We start from the raw sequence: 19,377 nt of genomic DNA, 5'->3' as shown, positions 1-19,377 counted from the left end.
GCATGTCTGATTTTGGCATTCCTCACGCTTTGCTTGGTTCTGTTTCGGAGTTTCCTGTAAGCTTCATACGCCTCGGGAGTTGGGTTACGCTTGAAGGCCCTATGTGCAGCATCACGTTTATTCATTAACTGGCGTAATGCAGTGGTGAGCCACGGGGCGGGAGCTCTCTTTACCTTGACAGTGCGTTGAGGAGCATGTTTATCATACAGTGCAATAATTTTGCGACATAATTCCCGAATTTTTCCGTCTAAGGTCGGTTTACTGCTTAAATCATGCCAAGGGATGTCTGAGCAATCCTTTTGAAGAGCGTCATGGTTAACATTTTTTAGGTTTCTGTAGGTTACCAGGTGAGATGGTGAGATATTTCTTTGGTAGTATGCATTGAGTAATTTAAGAATATCACGTCATGAGCAGAGAGTCCCGGAGCGGATGTCTGATTGGCGCGAATTATTTTATCTGGTCGCTTTGTTGCTATTATATCTATGAGTGTATGGCTGTGTGGTGTGTGATGAGTTGGGTCCAGCGGTGTTAAACTCATATCATTGGAGTGTAACAGTCTCCTTAGTTTTTCTGCAGAGGGAGATTTTAAATGTAAGTCGATGTTTGTGTCGCCCATAATGATTATGTGTTCATACTGTGTCACGAGTGGGGACAGGGCAGACTGAAAGGAGGACATGGGACCGACGTTTGGAGGTTTATAGATTACTCCAATTAGCAGTTTCTGATTTGAAGTGTTTGTTTCGAAAAACAAGAACTCTACTTCTCCTTCGCCCTTTGCATCCGATGTGCATAGTATAGTAGGTGTCAGATCAGAGCGAACATAGGCACCCACACCAGCCCCGCGTCGTGTTTCACGATCTGCCCTTAGGAGAGAGTAACCAGTGATTCGGACAGCGTCGGAAGAAATGTTTGGTTTCAACCAAGTTTCAGAGACGAGGATAATATGGAACAGCGATTGGCAGAACAGGTCACAGAACACGTCGAAGTGAGCCGTTAGCGACTGCGCGTCCACGTGGGCCACAAAAAGCCCGCCGCCGGAACCGGTCCGTCCCATTGTGGCCGCCTGTAGGACCGAGCGCGCTCCGTTTACCTGCTGGCCGGAAGAGGGACAAAAGCTGGATTTCGCGGGGGAAGACATGTTTACAGGTGTGCCCAAGGTCGTGGCTGACTCAAGCGTCTGTGGACTAAAGGCGAAAGACAGGCTGGAGGTATCAGAGAAGGGAGCGAAAAGAAAGATGGAAAATGGCAGTAGTGGTTACGAAAAATATAATAGCAGTAGCAGTAGTAGTAGTGGTAGTGAGGAGGATGAAGATAACAGATATAGGAAGGAGGTTTTAAGGAGATTTCTGTTAATGGAGAATGTTAATTCCCGTTTGACTGACAATATGAATATACATGAGCATTTATGATAGGCAAATAAAGAAGCAATATTTATGTGAAACAATTGACTGATTTTAAATAGAGTAATTAATTACTGCTAATTATGTAAATAGAGAAATTAACGGCTAACTGTGAGTTACTATTTAATTCAGCCACAACTTATCTTCTCAGAAACAATAATAAGTTATGTAAAAAATTCACATGTAAAGTTGTCATCGTCCTCATCATATCCAGCGCACAGTTCATAATCCAGCGTTTATAGATGTGAAATCTTATATATCCTTCATTTTCTTTAGATATATAAAATGCTTCCTTGCAGGAGAAGCAACCTGTGTCAGTGCTCTCATCACCAGAAATTTTTTCTTCCACTTCTTTTTCAAAAAATTTCTTTTTAGCACAAACTCTCTTAGTGTTTGGACCCACTTTCAGCTTCTTACCATTATTTTGTGTTACATTGTCTTACATTGCAGGATATTGGCCTTATCTATTTGTTTTCTCATGAACTTCCTTTTTCTTTCATTAAAAGCTCTTCATATTCTTTCTTTTACTTTCAACCAAGACGTTTTTGTAAGGGTTCGAAGTGACTATGGCAGTTTTTTTACCCAGTTTGTCTTTTATTCATACTTTTTGCTTAGGCAGAGGGTGTACATCCTATTTAATACTCAGAAGATGTTAGTCAGTGGTCGCACGGTGAGGAGAACATTCTTTTGGTGAAGTCTTATCTATAGCGTGTAAGTAGCCTGCTGTTGAAGACAGCTCATAAGCTGGTTCCGGTAATGAACCAGTAGGCATCTTTGAGGAGGACACAGCAGTTTGGCGCCCAGAGGAACCATCGCTTGCCGAACAGTCAGCAGTTTCGCTATGAAAAAAAAAAAAAAAAAAAAAACAATATTTGAGCAAGGCACAATATTAACGTAATCTCATAGGCATTACAGTCTTAGAGGAAATATTCCACAAAGTTGCTGCTTGTTGTCACGCTTCATCAAAGAATGCACTTTCTTGAAACTGTGTAATAGTTCTTCGTAGATTATTGCGAAGTAAATCATAACGTTCTTGTGTGTATAAGGGTTTAAAAGGAGACATGAAAGGCATATCCCAATTTTGGAGCTCGCGGTTACAGTGTGGTGCCAAGCGCACGACAGTCGTATGATTTTATCTGGCCTTATCAATGAGATTTATGTTGTTAGTATGGGTAGAGTGGCCACCTGAACATTTGGCTTTGCATGTTTAAAAAAAACGAATCCTAAAAACTTTCACTCCGCGTCCGCCCATTGGGGTAACAAGCAAGTTCGTTTCCTGGCGGAGCCTCATTTTTAAGTTCAGCTTTAATTCTAAATCTAGGGAATATTACAATAGGCGGATTACATTTCTTCCTGAATACATACACACTGCAAAGGTTGACAACAAACCTGTATCATCTGAATTAGCGGCTTCGACATGTCCCGTTTCTTTGAGTGCAGACATTTTGCTGTTCTTCGACTGAACTATCTACATTATAAATACAACGATCTGGATGAACTCTTTATCTTGCAGTATTTTGAGGATATCAAAAAAACTTATCTACGATCACCTTGTTAAACGCTTGTGCTCTAGTGATGTAGATTCTGGCTTCCTAAGACTAATATTAAGAAGCCGTTCTCTAAAGCACGCCACCAGTCTCCGTCTGCTATTCCAGACTCTCTGTTGAAACGATCTCTCCGCCAACTGGAAAGCTAATCGCCGCAGGTCATTCACCGTAATACCATAAAATCGCTTTTCCGTTTCAAAAATGTAATTAAGGATTTTCTGCTCGTGTTCTTCACTGAACACTGCCCTTAAGCTGCCCGTAACCTTCCTATGGCCAACTGCATCTTTACTTTTCGCAGAACTCTCCTATTTTGTGTATTACGTGATATATTGAATTGTTTTGCCGCTGCTCTAAAAGGCATGACATTATTCGTTACTGCTTCAATGGCCTTTTGCATCGCAACAGGGCCCCATTTTTGTTCCTCTGTTTGCCAGCATCCTGAAGATCCCGCAAACCCTTGCACAAGAGCAAAATAACAAATACTAGATTTGTGAGTAAAACGACTTGTAATGTTTTAATTTCAATTGTTGTACTACACACAAAATATGGAATTAGCTAATTCTCATTGGGATAAACAGACTGAAAATTAACTTTCGGTAATACTGGCCATCCGTTAGGTCACGTTGGCAACTTTTCCTGACGTGTAGCATGGACAATTATCCCGATCGGATGCCGTGTCTTTATCATTGGTTCGCACGCGAAATAGTAATGCCGATGAAATGACAGTGATCTGTGTTTCTAAGCCAAAAGGCACTGCGTGAACCGTGATATTGCAAAAACCTATTTCTGTACATAAAAGTGAAGCAACTAAAATAATGAGTGACTTAACTTACACCAATCGATCTAAAAACCTAAACGTTTTCACAGAAAGATAACGGAGTAAGATTCTTTTGTCAGCGTCACTGACAACACTAAGGTTGTCGATTACATCTAGTTTGGCCATTTCTCGGTAGGAAGCATCGGTTTTGAAGATGCCAAATAATCAGTAGGATAGCGAAACTTGTTATATCTTGCATTTTAATTTTCAGAACACTTTTAATAATAAAGAACTTTATTTCTCTTTGAGTTATTTGAACCTCCAACATTGTTCCGATCTACTAAGTAAGTATGGACCACATCTAGGTACTGAAAACAAGTTAATGGAATACTTTATAACTTCAGAAGATATTTGTACCTAAATTGAGAAAAGTACAACTTGCGGGAAACTACGAATTAAGATTTGAGTCACATTAAAATGTGATTCAACATTATTGAAGCGTAACTTTTATCCAGCCGCATAATCTTCAAGCTTCCTCTTTGCGTTCTTTTTAGCATTTATTGCTTCATTTGTGACTGTACACTAATTATGTTTGCGTCCACATACTTCAGCAGAATTCTTTTAGTCGCATAATCGTATTTCTAGGGAGATATTTGCACTTTATATAAATGAATATCCTATTGCTAAAAAGAATTTTTTATCTGCATAGCAACATAATTCTACATTTAATTAATCATAATTGGTAAAATTATAATCAGTCATTGACTATCAAAGCAGCTACTTTGACAAACGACGCGGTAAAATGTAACCAATGTAATGGAATAGACCACCTGAAAGTAACTGAACAGCAAATTAGTAGGAAGGGTTTAGGATCCACTTCAAACAGTATCACTGTTAACACATAGACAGCAATCATCCCCGAAGAACTGATACATAGGTTTTCTCAATAATGGGCATTGCTTTGTTCGTAAACTGGGAATTCCTGGGTTTGGTTTTACCCGATTACCTGATATATGGCATTTTAGTACTTACTGCACGCTGCTGAATATCCAGAATCACACAAATCTGTAGCAATTAGCAACAAACGTTCCGTAGGAAGCAAACAATACACTTCAAATAAGCCAAAATAAACGGAAGCAAAGATGATCATTTACAGATGGTGGAAACCATCATTTTTACAAACGTATTCAGTATATACCAAGCACAACCCCCGGAAGGAAAAAAATTCCCAGTAGTTTTGCGAAATATTAATAGTGTCCCATAATTTCAATAATGCGAGCATGGCAACGTAAATGACCGACAATGACTATAAAATTTAGTATACAGTGGTCATTTCTCACTCTAAACCTGGTTAAGTATATAGAAACGTAATCAGAAAATCCAATAAAACTTAATAAAGTAATAAAAATATTTCGATTTTTCCATCATTCAAAAGTACCCTGTGGCCTTATGCTTAAAATCCGCGTGTGAGGACTTTTCACTTTGCTAAACGCGGATCTACCATCTCTGGTCACACTTGCAACAGCTTATTCGCTGATTTACGTGCTTGATAGGAAGGGCCGTACAAACCGCTCCTATACGCACCTCTTCATGCGGTAAATATGAGCTTTTGTATCACTTTTCAATGCTTGTACTGTGCCTTATGCCGGTATTACACTATCGTATTTCTTTGTCAAAGTTGATATGTCAAATACTTATTTCAAAGAAATTCGATTGTGTAATAGAGGTCATTGTCAAATTTCGCCTGTCGTCCAAGAAGTGTGATCAGATCTAGGACCTCGCCGTAGATTTGTTCATAAAACGTCTTCTGTTCAGTGCAATGTGAATTGCAACCGCTTCGAGCCTGGGTCGCTACAGCTGTATCACGCCTCTATAGTACGCTTGTAAACTTAGCTTCAAAGTTGGTTTGTTCATTCGACTCTTTCTTTTTAATAAACATGCTTCGACTACCGCGGAAAGGGGGGGGGGTGAGCAATGGGCACAGTGCATGCTATGAATTATGTGTTGATGGGCAGGTGGAATGTGCTGCAGGCGACTTCATGTCCACGATCACAGCTACAGCCCTCGACCTCTACATCTGGAAACATTCAGGCAAGTTTTCAGCAAGCCGGAATGAGGAAGTGGTCACACTCTAAAGTAAAAATTCTTTCTTATCGTCCCGTTCCACATTGTCTATTTTTGAACTCTAGTAGCTACAAGTTAAAAAGTGCTTTATCTGTTTAGTACTTTTTATTAATTTGGAACAAACATTTATTTACGTTTATGGATTCTCCCTTCAGTGCTTTATAAATCGCTTCACATTTATGGAGTTATTTTGGTTATGTGCAATATGATATTCGTGAGCTGTGTTGTAACCTAGAGTAGCTTCCTCATGTATCCAGAAATCGCAGTGTCACACTTTGCCTGCATTCTGCACATATAGCATTTCTCAAGAAATTAGTCTGCTTTCTAACATGAGGAGCCACCTTACTGAGCAAATACTGAAATACATGGCCATCCATTCGAAAGTAACTTTTGTATTAAGACTTCAATTCCGCCGGTTGCTGCTCTCGTAACAAATTTTGCTGAAATTTTTTACTGTTTCGACTCTATATCATGGGTTTCATCCAAATATGTTTCCTTTTTCCCGTCGTTTTTCTTCCAAATACGCACACAGTGCAACTGTGGTACTAGGAGCTGCAGCGCATCTAATAACTTGTCGCCCGCTATCTTGAAATCTGACCATAAATATGACTACAGTGTAATACCCCATTTTGCGCCACGTCAAAGATCTTTATTAGAGAAATTTGACAAATATTTGGTGATATTTCTTTGTCAAATAAATATGGAAGTGTAATACCAGCCCCAGCAGTCGGTGTATTCCCTTTATGTGACAAATCTCAGGGTAAGTCTAGACTTGTCGGATTCGACAATTTCCTAGTTAGTGGAACCCTTTGCCGGTTTATTCATGCACATGTTACTGTTGCAATCGTCCGTGAGGGCGTGAAAAATCATAAACCCCTTTTCTGCTTAGGATCAGTGCATTTCTTTCAGAGTATTCCTCCCATCTGACAAATTTTATAGCAAGTTTCGACTTGTTGCACTGGACCATTCCACTGTTTATTCAGTATTATACTCCACCGCGAGGGCGCGAAAAAGCGTAAATCTCTGTACTGCTTCTGATCACTTTCAAATTCCGTCGAATGACTGCGAACGGTCCCTAGCGCTTCCACCTTCTATACCAGAGTGAAAATAGTGGTAGCAACACGCTCCAAAGGAACTAGATAACATTCAATGATATTGCAGCCGCTCTCTCTCCTTAAAGTAGGGTTTAGACGTCCGGATGGTACGAGCAGCGTCGAATGTTGTCAAGAACTTTTGCTTGTTGCTCAGACCACGGCGAACTGTCATTTTTGACTGCGAGATGTGTAAGAATCAACGTCCCCTCCAGTAACCATTTCAAGTCGATTCTGAGCAGCAGTTTGTCTGGAATGTTTTTATCGGCCAACCGCGTGATTTCAACACTAAGTGACGGGTAAGCCGAGGCGTCAAAGAAAGAGCTAAAATGCGAGTAAGAGGGGATGTGATATTCATCCCATTGTTTGACGCGACCACGGCATGGTGGCGTTGGGCAGAATTTTGGTGAAATTTCGTCCCAAGGAAACAATGTTAACTCACGTCACATGAACTTCTGATGTGTGGCCTTTCTTTCGCATGTGTCGACATCTGGCTGTTTGAGAGGTCGCCGTGCATGAGAGTGACGACACAGTATGGCACACTTTTGCACCATTACAGAGTACGAATGTAGGAACCTTTGAACCAAATTTCAAATTCACCTCTCAGCGGCAGATAGTTAGGGGGTTTTGAAATAATGATACTTATATTTGCGCAGAGCATCTTTTCAATTCGTTGCGCATCAGATTCAATCTTATCATCCTGTGCTGAATTGTAAACGATTTCTTATCTAGAATGAGATTTTCACTCTGCAGCGGAGTGTGCGCTCATATGAAACTTTCTGGCAGATTAAAACTGCCAGGAAGTTTCGTTTGTTTTCTTATCTTCTTGGAAACATATTTCGAGAATATTTAACTTAGTGGCTTTTTCTATAGTTTCATTTCAAGATCCCACACAGATTCTCTCAAATCCTGGTAGCTATTAAATAGCTACCTCATATGCTCATATAGACTAGTTACATGTAGATTATATCAGAAACAACCATAGTTCAAAGCTTTAACTAAAGTAATTAAGTATTAGACACAAGTATATTTCACGATAAAGAATGACAGCCATAACAGTTGCAGGAAAAAATTTATTAAAATTCTTGACCAAGGTTTCGGTATATACAAATATACCTTCATCAGAAGTAAAAATTTTAAGTTACATCATGCAAAGGAGATTAATAAAACAATTGTGCCTTGGTCAAGATTTTTAGTAAATTTTTATCCTGCAACTGTTTTGGCTGTCATTCTTTATCGTGAAGAATTTCAGCAGTTGCTGTTGCAGCCATGTTTAAAATCTTAAAACAAGTCTATTTTATAAAACGAAGGAATCGCACAACAGTCGCTGAATCAACAACCCTTTATTGTATACTCGATTGGTTCCGGAACACTTCAATTTCCACCATCTGGTGTATACTGTAAAAATGAAGATATTAAGTAATAAGAAGCTCCTCAAGTTTTTTTTAAAGAAAAAATTCGGACAGGGAACTATACATTTATTTTTGAGATAAAATAAAAGAGAGAACAGGACATTACTTACAAGTAAAGTCACCTAACAATCTGAAGTCACTCTCGCCCAGTGTTGACATGGAACATAATTCCTTGTCAAAAGAGCAAAAAGGGAGGACACAGAAAAATCTGAAAAACTGACATCATGACCGGACACCAAACGTCAGTAGTATCGTAAAACATGTAAGACGGAATAAAGACGGGAAGAGAAAACACATATTGTGTGGAATTAATTGCATAATTTTCATGAAAATTGTTTCGCCGTTCCACCCTATCGCAACTAACAGTAAATACCTGATGGCCGTGAGTACTCAAGGGGCAACAAGACCTATTATGTAGTTGCTCTATGAAGCAGATACCTAACTAGTAAACTTTTAAAACCGGAATAAAGAAAAGTAACAACAGGAAGGAGACGGGACAATGACATCATTAGGAGAACATGTGCATGTAAAAACAAAGAAAAAATTACATTACATACACAGATTAACTTGCGGGAATGTCATAATTAGCAATGACATTTTTGTGTTGATTAATAGTATCAAGATAATGAGAATGGAGACTCATTAAGATTTCGGCCTTTTTCGGGGCACTGAGAATTCGATCTTTCTCAGAAGTGTATAAGATAGTTAAGTCGTCGCTAAAGGGGAGGAGCTGATTGATATTGGTCGTTAATCAAATGCATTACTAAAGTTGACAAGCAATTGGCTAGGTCCTTTGCTTTGAATCTAGTACGTAAATTCGAACCTATCCAGCCAATATATCTCCTCCTACACATGCAGCTTTTATCGAGCTCGGCAACATACAGCAGAGGAGAGGAGAAAGCATTCTTTTCCAAAACTTCACCGTTCTTTGACCTATTGTCAGATTTTTTTGGTATGGAAAATGCTGGAACTACGTTAGCTGATAACATTTTCTTTCGAATCCTCTCCGATACGTATCCATGATATGGAACCTGATAAAATTTCCATAATGAGATATTCACTCTGCAGCGGAGTGTGCGCTGATATGAAACTTCCTGGCAGATTAAAACTGTGTGTCCGACCGAGACTCGAACTCGGGACCTTTGCCTTTCGCGGGCAAGTGCTCTACCATTTGAGCTTCCGAAGCACGACTCACGCCCGGTACTCACAGCTTTACTGTTCTGCAAGGTTCGCAGGAGAGCTTCTGTAAAGTTTGGAAGGTAGGAGACCAGGTACTGGCAGAAGTAAAGCTGTGAGTACCGGGCGTGAGTCGTGCTTCAGAAGCTCAGTTGGTAGAGCACTTGCCCGCGAAAGGCAAAGGTCCCGAGTTCGAGTCTCGGTCACACACACAGTTTTAATCTGCAAGGAAGTTTCCTGATAAAATTTGTTTTCTTCTCCACTACATCCGAAGTGATTCCCTTCAATGTCTCCTTTTAAAACCTTCCCTTCACTACAGCAAGCACACATTTGACGTTTCCGTCGGTTTTTGAAGTGGAAAGTCTCCATGAGCGAGGCTATCGGCTTTCCAAAAATGAATTGCACCAGGGAAAAATTTGTGTCCATGATAAGGGATGTTCCCCATAGTCGTGTTTCAACTTTTAAAACGTCACACTCGTGGATACCTCAAGTTTAACACAACAATTTGACTTAACGTTGCTCTAAATTCCACTGCTACATTTTTGTGACACACAACAAAAACGCAACTTCACTGTTGGGGCTCTCATAATCACTTGATGGCTACATGGAACTCTAACTTGGACTGAGCATCTGGAAGGGCTGAACACACCGGGCTCCACAAGTAGAAAAACACGAAGTAATCAGATGACATGTTGTGTTATCAGTCTTACTACTTTTTTCACACACCATGTATACTTGATTATAACGAACTCTCGTTCACAAGCCTGCTATGCGGGGGAACATTATTTAATCTGTTTAGGAGCGAACCGGAGGCAGCAGTTGTATATGTAAACGGATAGCTCAACGGACTAATTCAGTAGTAGACTCCTTTCTATAACCGTAATTTTATTTGTTAGTAACGTCCGCTTTGCCGGCCGGAGTGGCCGAGTGGTTCTAGGCGCTACAGTCTGGAACCGCGCGATCGCTACGGTCGCAGGTTCGAATCCTGCCCCGGGCATGGATGTGTGTGATGTCCTTAGGTTAGTTAGGTTTAAGTAGTTCTAAGTTCTAGGGGACTGATGACCACAGCAGTTAAGTCCCGTAGTGCTCAGAGCCATTTGAACCATTTGAACGTCCTCTTTCCTTTTTTTTTTTTTTTAGAAACTTTATATTGTCTGAGATTTTCTTAAAAAAATGAAGTTTCCCTCCCACTGTCTTTTAAGAAAATATTTTCATTATTGCAGATAACATCCATCAGTCGTGCATGCAAAGACTGTCGATTCAGCAACTGTTGTGCAACAACTCAATTTCACAAAATGGAATTGTAGAGCTGCGGCTGCCGCACAAGAATAGCTATTTGTAAATTAGACGCTAAATTCAACATGATATTAACATCTGTATAAATGGAATTAAAAGATGAACTGTATTTCACTAGATGCGCTCATCAATACTCTCCAATTTAAAACAAGAACTTGGTTTGAATTGGTGCATCCATCAACAAGCCTCATTCAATGTGGCGTATAACCTGACTAATAATGGTCAGTCTATATACCAAACAGGTCAGAACCGTTTCCAGCGAAGAGTTCGATTATTCCAGTCAAGCGAGGGCAGTGTCATCAAAAACATCAAGAAATAGCGGCCGATCAAATGACTATCTAAGCCATGCTGTACTTCACGTGTCGCAATGATGCACCATATTCAGACCGTTCTTAAATCTCAGCCTCAACTGCATAATCAACACCGGGGAGCCCGAAATTCCAAATGCCAAATCTGAGTTTTAGTACACAGGACTGCCTCGATTGCTGACAGCCGTCGCCTCGCCCTCCGCGCAATGTATAAGATTCTCCTCCCCTCATAGCAAACCTCCCTGACACACACGCGAGCCGCCAGATTGTTTCCGCCATATGGAACATACACCCTCCCCGCCTAGCGATTCATAGAACGAGAGTGATGCCAATGTTGTACAAAACCCACCTGGGTACAACAGGGCACAAAGGGCCTTATAATACAGGAGTAGCGGTCGGCGAAGCGATGATGTGCCCAGACCAGATCGGTCTGACGGAGGAGATAGAGAAGATCCAAAGAAGAGCGGCGCGTTTCGTCACAGGGTTATTTGGTAACCGTGATAGCGTTACGGAGATGTTTAATAAACTCAAGTGGCAGACTCTGCAAGAGAGGCGCTCTGCATCGCGGTGTAGCTTGCTCGCCAGGTTTCGAGAGGGTGCGTTTCTGGATGAGGTATCGAATATATTGCTTCCCCCTACTTATACCTCCCGAGGAGATCACGAATGTAAAATTAGAGAGATTAGAGCGCGCACGGAGGCTTTCAGACAGTCGTTCTTCCCGCGAACCATACGCGACTGGAACAGGAAAGGGAGGTAAGGACAGTGGCACGTAAAGTGCCCTCCGCCACACACCGTTGGGTGGCTTGCGGAGTATCAATGTAGTTGTAGATGTAGATGTAGATGTAATCCGCGTTTGTCAGTGGACTTATCCAAACCGTCGTGTCTCGCAAGGAAACCGAAGCGTGCGAGGTCGCAAAAGTCTGATGATGTTTACAGCAATCAACGACCCGCACGTTGTCTGCAATGCAACCACGGTATTGGCTGCTAATGGCAACAGGGAACGGGATTGGAGGTATTCAGTTGTGAGTACGGCATGAGGCTATGGATAGCAGTTCAACTGCTTAGTGGACGAGTAACTCACAACAGTGCTACAGTGCTAGTGGTGTTGGTGCAAGGCGATAAAATAAAGAAAACGTTACGTTATAGTTACAACAGACGCTAACGTTGATATTTCATCAGAAGGGAACCCTAGGAATTTCACAGACTGAGAAAGAAGTGGCAAATGAATTACTAACGTTTCTGCCAGATAAGTCAGTGGAATGTGTGGCGTTGTATACGCCCGACTGTGTGGAAAACGTACACGAGTAGTACAATGACGACTACACGCAGTTAGTAAGTGAAAGTTATACCGAAACAGATGTCCAGCATGTAGTTCATCATCCTTGACAGACAGGGAACCATAAATGCCGTCAACAGTAAAACGTAGTGAAGGACAATCACTGTCCAAGGAGCGGGTACACACAATTACGTACATGGAAGATCGTCCGCAGCATAGAAAATTCATAATTTTTATTATTGTTATTATTATTGTTTCTTTACTTTCTCAGACGTTAAGTCTGGTTAAAAATGGAAAGTGATGCGGACCTTGATCAAGCGGCACTTCCTTTTAACTGTATGGTATGTGTTATTTGCATTTAGGAACTTTGGGTAATTGAACAAGTATCAATAATTACAGATTTCTGTAGTTGTATATATAAGTTTGGATGTGGCTGTATTGCATCGATGTACTGGTGGATATTGTGTGGTATGACTCCTGTAGTTGATAGTATAATTGGTATAATGTCAACTTTATCCTGATGCCACATGTCCTTGAATTCCTCAGCCAGTTGGATGTATTTTTCGATTTTCTCTCCTGTTTTCTTTTGTACATTTGTAGTATTGGGTATGGATATTTCGATTAGTTGTGTTAATTTCTTCTTTTTATTGGTGAGTATGATGTCAGGTTTGTTATGTGGTGTTGTTTTATCTGTTATAGTGGTTCTGTTCCAGTATAATTTGTATTCATCGTTCTCCAGTACATTTTGTGGTGCATACTTGTATGTGGGAACATGTTGTTTTATTAGTTTATGTTGTATGGCAAGTTCATGATGTATTATTTTTGCTACACTGTAATGTCTTCTGGGGTATTCTGTATTTGCTAGTATTGTACATCCACTTGTGATGTCATCTACTGTTTCTACACTCCTGGAAATGGAAAAAAGAACACATTGACACCGGTGTGTCAGACCCACCATACTTCCTCCGGACACTGCGAGAGGGCTGTACAAGCAATGATCACACGCACGGCACAGCGGACACACCAGGAACCGCGGTGTTGGCCGTCGAATGGCGCTAGCTGCGCAGCATTTGTGCACCGCCGCCGTGTCAGCCAGTTTGCCGTGGCATACGGAGCTCCATCGCAGTCTTTAACACTGGTAGCATGCCGCGACAGCGTGGACGTGAACCGTATGTGCAGTTGACGGACTTTGATCGAGGGCGTATAGTGGGCATGCGGGAGGCCGGGTGGACGTACCGCCGAATTGCTCAACACGTGGGGCGTGAGGTCTCCACAGTACATCGATGTTGTCGCCAGTGGTCGGCGGAAGGTGCACGTGCCCGTCGATCTGGGACCGGACCGCAGCGACGCACGGATGCACGCCAAGACCGTAGGATCCTACGCAGTGCCGTAGGGGACCGCACCGCCACTTCCCAGCAAATTAGGGACACTGTTGCTCCTGGGCAACTGTCTCCATGAAGCTGGGCTACGGTCCCGCACACCGTTAGGCCGTCTTCCGCTCACGCCCCAACATCGTGCAGCCCGCCTCCAGTGGTGTCGCGACAGGCGTGAATGGAGGGACGAATGGAGACGTGTCGTCTTCAGCGATGAGAGTCGCTTCTGCCTTGGTGCCAATGATGGTCGTATGCGTGTTTGGCGCCGTGCAGGTGAGCGCCACAATCAGGACTGCATACGACCGAGGCACACAGGGCCAACACCCGGCATCATGGTGTGGGGAGCGATCTCCTATACTGGCCGTACACCACTGGTGATCGTCGAGGGGACACTGAATAGTGCACAGTACATCCAAACCGTCATCGAACCCATCGTTCTACCATTCCTAGACTAGCAAGGGAACTTGCTGTTCCAACAGCACAATGCTCATCCGCATGTATCCCGTGCCACCCAACGTGCTCTAGAAGGTGTAAGTCAACTACCCTGGCCAGCAAGATCTCCGGATCTGTCCCCCATTGAGCATGTTTGGGACTGGATGAAGCGTCGTCTCACGCGGTCTGCACGTCCAGCACGAACGCTGGTCCAACTGAGGCGCCAGGTGGAAATGGCATGGCAAGCCGTTCCACAGGACTACATCCAGCATCTCTACGATCGTCTCCATGGGAGAATAGCAGCCTGCATTGCTGTGAAAGGTGGATATTCACTGTACTAGTGCCGACATTGTGCATGCTCTGTTGCCTGTGTCTATGTGCCTGTGGTTCTGTCAGTGTGATCATGTGATGTATCTGACCCCAGGAATGAGTCAATAAAGTTTCCCCTTCCTGGGACAATGAATTCATGGTGTTCTTATTTCAATTTCCAGGAGTGTATTTGTTGTTTGCAAAGTCTGCATTTATCAGTTGTGGTATTGAGATCTTTAATAATATGCTTGCTGTAATATCTGGTGTTAATTGTTTGATCCTGTATTGCAATCATGAATCCTTACGTCTCACTGTATATATTGCCCTTTCCTAGCCATGTGTTGGATGCATCTTGATCGATGTGTGGCTGTGTTAGATGATACGGGTGCTTGCCATGTAGTGTTTTCTTTTTCCAATTTACTTTCTTCGTATCTGTTGATGTTAGGTGATCTAAAGGGTTGTAGAAGTGATTATGAAATTGCAGTAGTGTAGCCGATGTATTTATATAAGTGATTGCTTTGTGTATTTTGCTAGTTTCTGTTCGTTCTATGAAGAATTTTCTTAAATTGTCTACCTGTCCATAATGTAGGTTTTTTTATGTCGATAAATCCCCTTCCTCCTTCCTTCCTGCTTAATGTGAATCTTTCAGTTGCTGAATGTATGTGATATACTCTATATTTGTGGCATTGTGATCGTGTAAGTGTATTGAGTGCTTCTAGGTCTGTGTTACTCCATTTCACTACTCCAAATGAGTAGCTCAATATTGGTGTAGCATAAGTATTTATAGCTTTTGTCTTGTTTCTTGCTGTCAATTCTGTTTTCAGTATTTTTGTTAGTCTTTGTCTATATTTTTCTTTTAGTTCTTCTTTAATATTTGTATTATCTATTCCTATTTTTTGTCTGTATCCTAGATATTTATAGGCATCTGTTTTTTCCATCGCTTCTATGCAGTCGCTGTGATTATCCAAAATGTAATCTTTTGTTTAGTGTGTTTTCCCTTGACTATGCTATTTTTCTTAAATTTGTCTGTTCCAAAAGCCATATTTATATTGTTGCTGAATACTTCTGTTATCATTAGTAATTGGTTGAGTTGTTGATTTGTTGCTGCCAGTAGTTTTAGATCATCCATGTATAGCAGATGTGTGATTTTGTGTGGGTATGTTCCAGTAATATTGTATCCACAATTTGTATTATTTAGCACGTTGGATAGTGGGTTCAGAGCAAGGCAGAACCAGAAAGGACTTAATGAGTCTCCTTGGTATATTCCACGCTTAATCTGTATTGGCTGTGATGTGATATTACTTGAATTTGTTTGGATATTAAGTGTGGTTTTCCAATTTTTCATTACTATGTTTAGGATCTACTTTGTATATTTCCAATATTTGTAGTAACCATGAGTGGGGTACACTATCAAAAGCATTTTGGTAATCAATTTATGCATAGTGTAGCGACCTTTGTTTAGTTTTAGCTTGATATGTGACCTCTGCATCTATTATCAGTTGCTCTTTACATCCTCGTGCTCCTTTGCAACAGCCTTTTTGTTCTTCATTTATAATTTTGTTCTGTGTTGTACATGTCATTAATTTCTGTGTAATGACTGAAGTTAATATTTTGTATATTGTTGGTAGGCATGCTATGGGGCGATATTTAGCTGGGTTTGCTGTGTCTGCTTGATCTTTAGGTTTCAGATAAGTTATTCCACGTGTAAGTGTATCAGGGAAAGTGTGTGGGTCTGCAATGTAACTGTTAAATAATTTAGTTAGATGTGAATGTGTTGAGGTGAATTTCTTTAGCCAGAAATTTGCTATTTTATCTTTTCCAGGGGCTTTCCAATTGTGAGTAGAATTAATTGCTTGGGTGACTTCATGTTGCAAAATTATCACTTCAGGCATTTGTGGTATCATCTTGTACGTATCTGTTTCTGCTTGTATCCACCGTGCATGCCTGTTATGTTGTACCGGGTTTGACCATATGTTGCTCCAGAAGTGTTTCATGTCTTCTATGTTTGGTGGATTGTCTATTTTAATGTGTGTGTTATCTATTGTCTGGTAAAATTTCTTTTTTTTTGTGTTGAATGTTTGGTTTTGTTTCCTTCTATTTTCACTTTTTTTGTATCTTCTAAGTCGTTTGGCCAATGCTTGTAATTTCTGCTCCTTTTCATCTAATTGCTCTATCACTTCTTGTTGTGAGATTTTACCTAACCTTTTTCGTTTTTTTTCTGACATTTCATTTCTTATAAATTGTGTTAGCTGTCCGATGTCTTTTCTCAGTTTTTCTATTCTGATCTGTAGCCTGTGTTGCCATGCTGGTTTTGTGGGTTCTTTCTGTGTGTTGGTAGGTTCTGATCTCTGCCTAGTGTGTATATTTAGTGTAGTGAGTGCTCCTATATAAACCAGTAGTTGTAACTCTTCCATAGTTGTGTATGATTGTGTTGATAGTTTTTATTGTTGTTTCGACTTGTGGGTTATTTGGCGGTCTATGCAAGAATGGTCTAATGTCTGTATTTGTGTCTTTGTATTCTATATATGTCAGCTGAAATTTTTCTTCTATATCTAACATGTATGTCACTTCGTGTTCTATTTGTTATTATTATTGTTATTATTATTATTATTATTTTTGTTACTGACAGGTTTCGAATAAGTGCGCATCAATATGACCGTGTGATGCATAAGAACAAACTACGGTTATTCAAGGGGAACATGGCGCACTTGTTACAAAAACTGGTATGTGTGCGTTTCAATGATGCTTGATGAAAGTTACAGGATGTGCGTGATAATGACCTACTACGTTATGCACATCAAATTTTGAGGGATATAGAATATAGTGATGACAAGGGAAGCAATGGTTGATGGCATAACTTCAGTGTTGCAGTGTTGGAAGGCATAAGGTAACGAACTTTCAAAGGAAGCCCCAATTTGACGGTACGCAGCAAACTATGGAACTTATCCCATTGTTCAGTAAGGAATTCATTTTCAACTATGACCAGTCGGAATTTTAAGAGGAAATGCATATGAAAGAAACTCTGGAAATTACAGGCACCAAGACAGTTTTACCAAGATCAGCTAACGTCAATGCTTTCACGCATTCGTATGTAGTTATGCCGACTATTAATAAGGATGGTAAATTGGGTTGAAAGATGTTGATTGTGCTGCGAGAAGTTTTAGGTGCTCTGCCTTCCACGACTCTTTCTCGTGTGTGTTATCTTGCAACGGCACTGGGGAATATTTGTTTCCCAGCAAGCAATAGGTAGCTACATCTATGACATGAACACTTCTTTTGGCCAGGAGATGATCAAAATAAGTAACTATTGCTTGATTCCTGGTCTCCACACCAAAATCATACTCCTTTAGAGCAAACTATCCTCCATTAAAAGTGTGACCCTTATTTCATACCATCAGAAACCATTGGACAAATTCAGTCTTTGCAAATTTGTTTTTTCCGTGTATATAAATCACAATATCACGCTTTATGAAGATACACCTTAAAGAGAAAGCCAGTTTGAAGGTAAGCTCCGCGACCGATTGTTTCGCATTCGGCTGCATGCCATCGCATTCCGTTAGCCATCAACATTCCGTTACACTGATCTTATTCTCTATGCTTTAATTACGAGTGGATACCCGGCTGAAAGCTCCCCACGGTTTGTAACTCCCAAGGAGTTGGCCTTCGATCTTGACGGCGTGGGTATCTGTGATCACTGTGGTGCGCCATTTTTTATTCGGTGTTCGTGGTGCTGCTTCAACGGTTATTGTAAACATTTCTTGAATGCCGTCGATATCCAGTTTGTGACGCGTGGAACACTCATTTTATGTTGCTCTCCTTGTGCACATGCTGATTCATAACACAACACTTTCAAATGAGCCTGACTTAAAGATCGAATTTGCGCTCTTGCACTCAAGGGGTTCCTTGTGAGTTATTTCCACCGTCATTTCGCCGTTTCCATCCGTTTTAGAACGTCGTGGAGCGACTCAACTCGGGCGTTTACATGTTATTGTTTGATACTGCATAATTCGCAGAATGACTTATTGTGTGCTGTCATACTGCGCCGTTTTCAATCTTTGATTACGGCTCAACTGCGTTTTCCAATGAGTGACGAGCGGTCCCCTGTCATTTGCCATATTCGCACACTTTGTGTCCCATCGATATTGACTGTGATGCACGGTTCTGTGCCATCCATGCCAAGTAATAAATTTCTCTGCGCACTCCGGAGTTGAGTCTGCTGTGCAGCAATACATACTTTTCAAAACGTCCGGCTGCCTAGCTGGGTGGTAACGTTCCTGTCACCCATACAAGCAGGTCCCGGTCGATTTCCCGCCGGATTGGAGATTTTCTCCGCTCGTGGACTGGGTGTTGTGTCGTTGTCATCAACATTTCATCCTCATCACCGGCGTGCAAGTCGCCCAATGTGACGTCGAATGAAATAAGGCTTTGCAGTCGGTGGCCGAACTTCCCCGTCCAACGCCGGCCGAAGTGGCCGTGCGGTTAAAGGCGCTGCAGGCTGGAACCGCAAGACCGCTACAGTCGCAGGTTCGAATCCTGCCTCGGGCATGGATGTTTGTGATGTCCTTAGGTTAGTTAGGTTTAACTAGTTCTAAGTTGTAGGGGACTAATGACCTCAGCAGTTGAGTCCCATAGTGCTCAGAGCCATTTGCACTTCCCCGTCCAACGACGCCATTCGTTGATTTCACTTTAAAAAAAGAGGCATGCTGACGTCTCTTACAAAACCGTATGTGGAATGGATCTCATGGATATCGAGTTACTCGAAAAACCATTTAATGTATTTTCGCTGTAAAGGTAACAACGAGTTACCAGAAAACATTCAACTACATTACACTGCAGGACGTAGAATATTTCTTGGGTAGTTGCAGACTCACAAACA

Source organism: Schistocerca americana, chromosome 3 (assembly GCF_021461395.2).
Source record: "Schistocerca americana isolate TAMUIC-IGC-003095 chromosome 3, iqSchAmer2.1, whole genome shotgun sequence".
NCBI classification, from domain to species: Eukaryota; Metazoa; Arthropoda; class Insecta; order Orthoptera; family Acrididae; genus Schistocerca; species Schistocerca americana.
Note: the sequence above shows the minus strand (reverse complement) of the source record.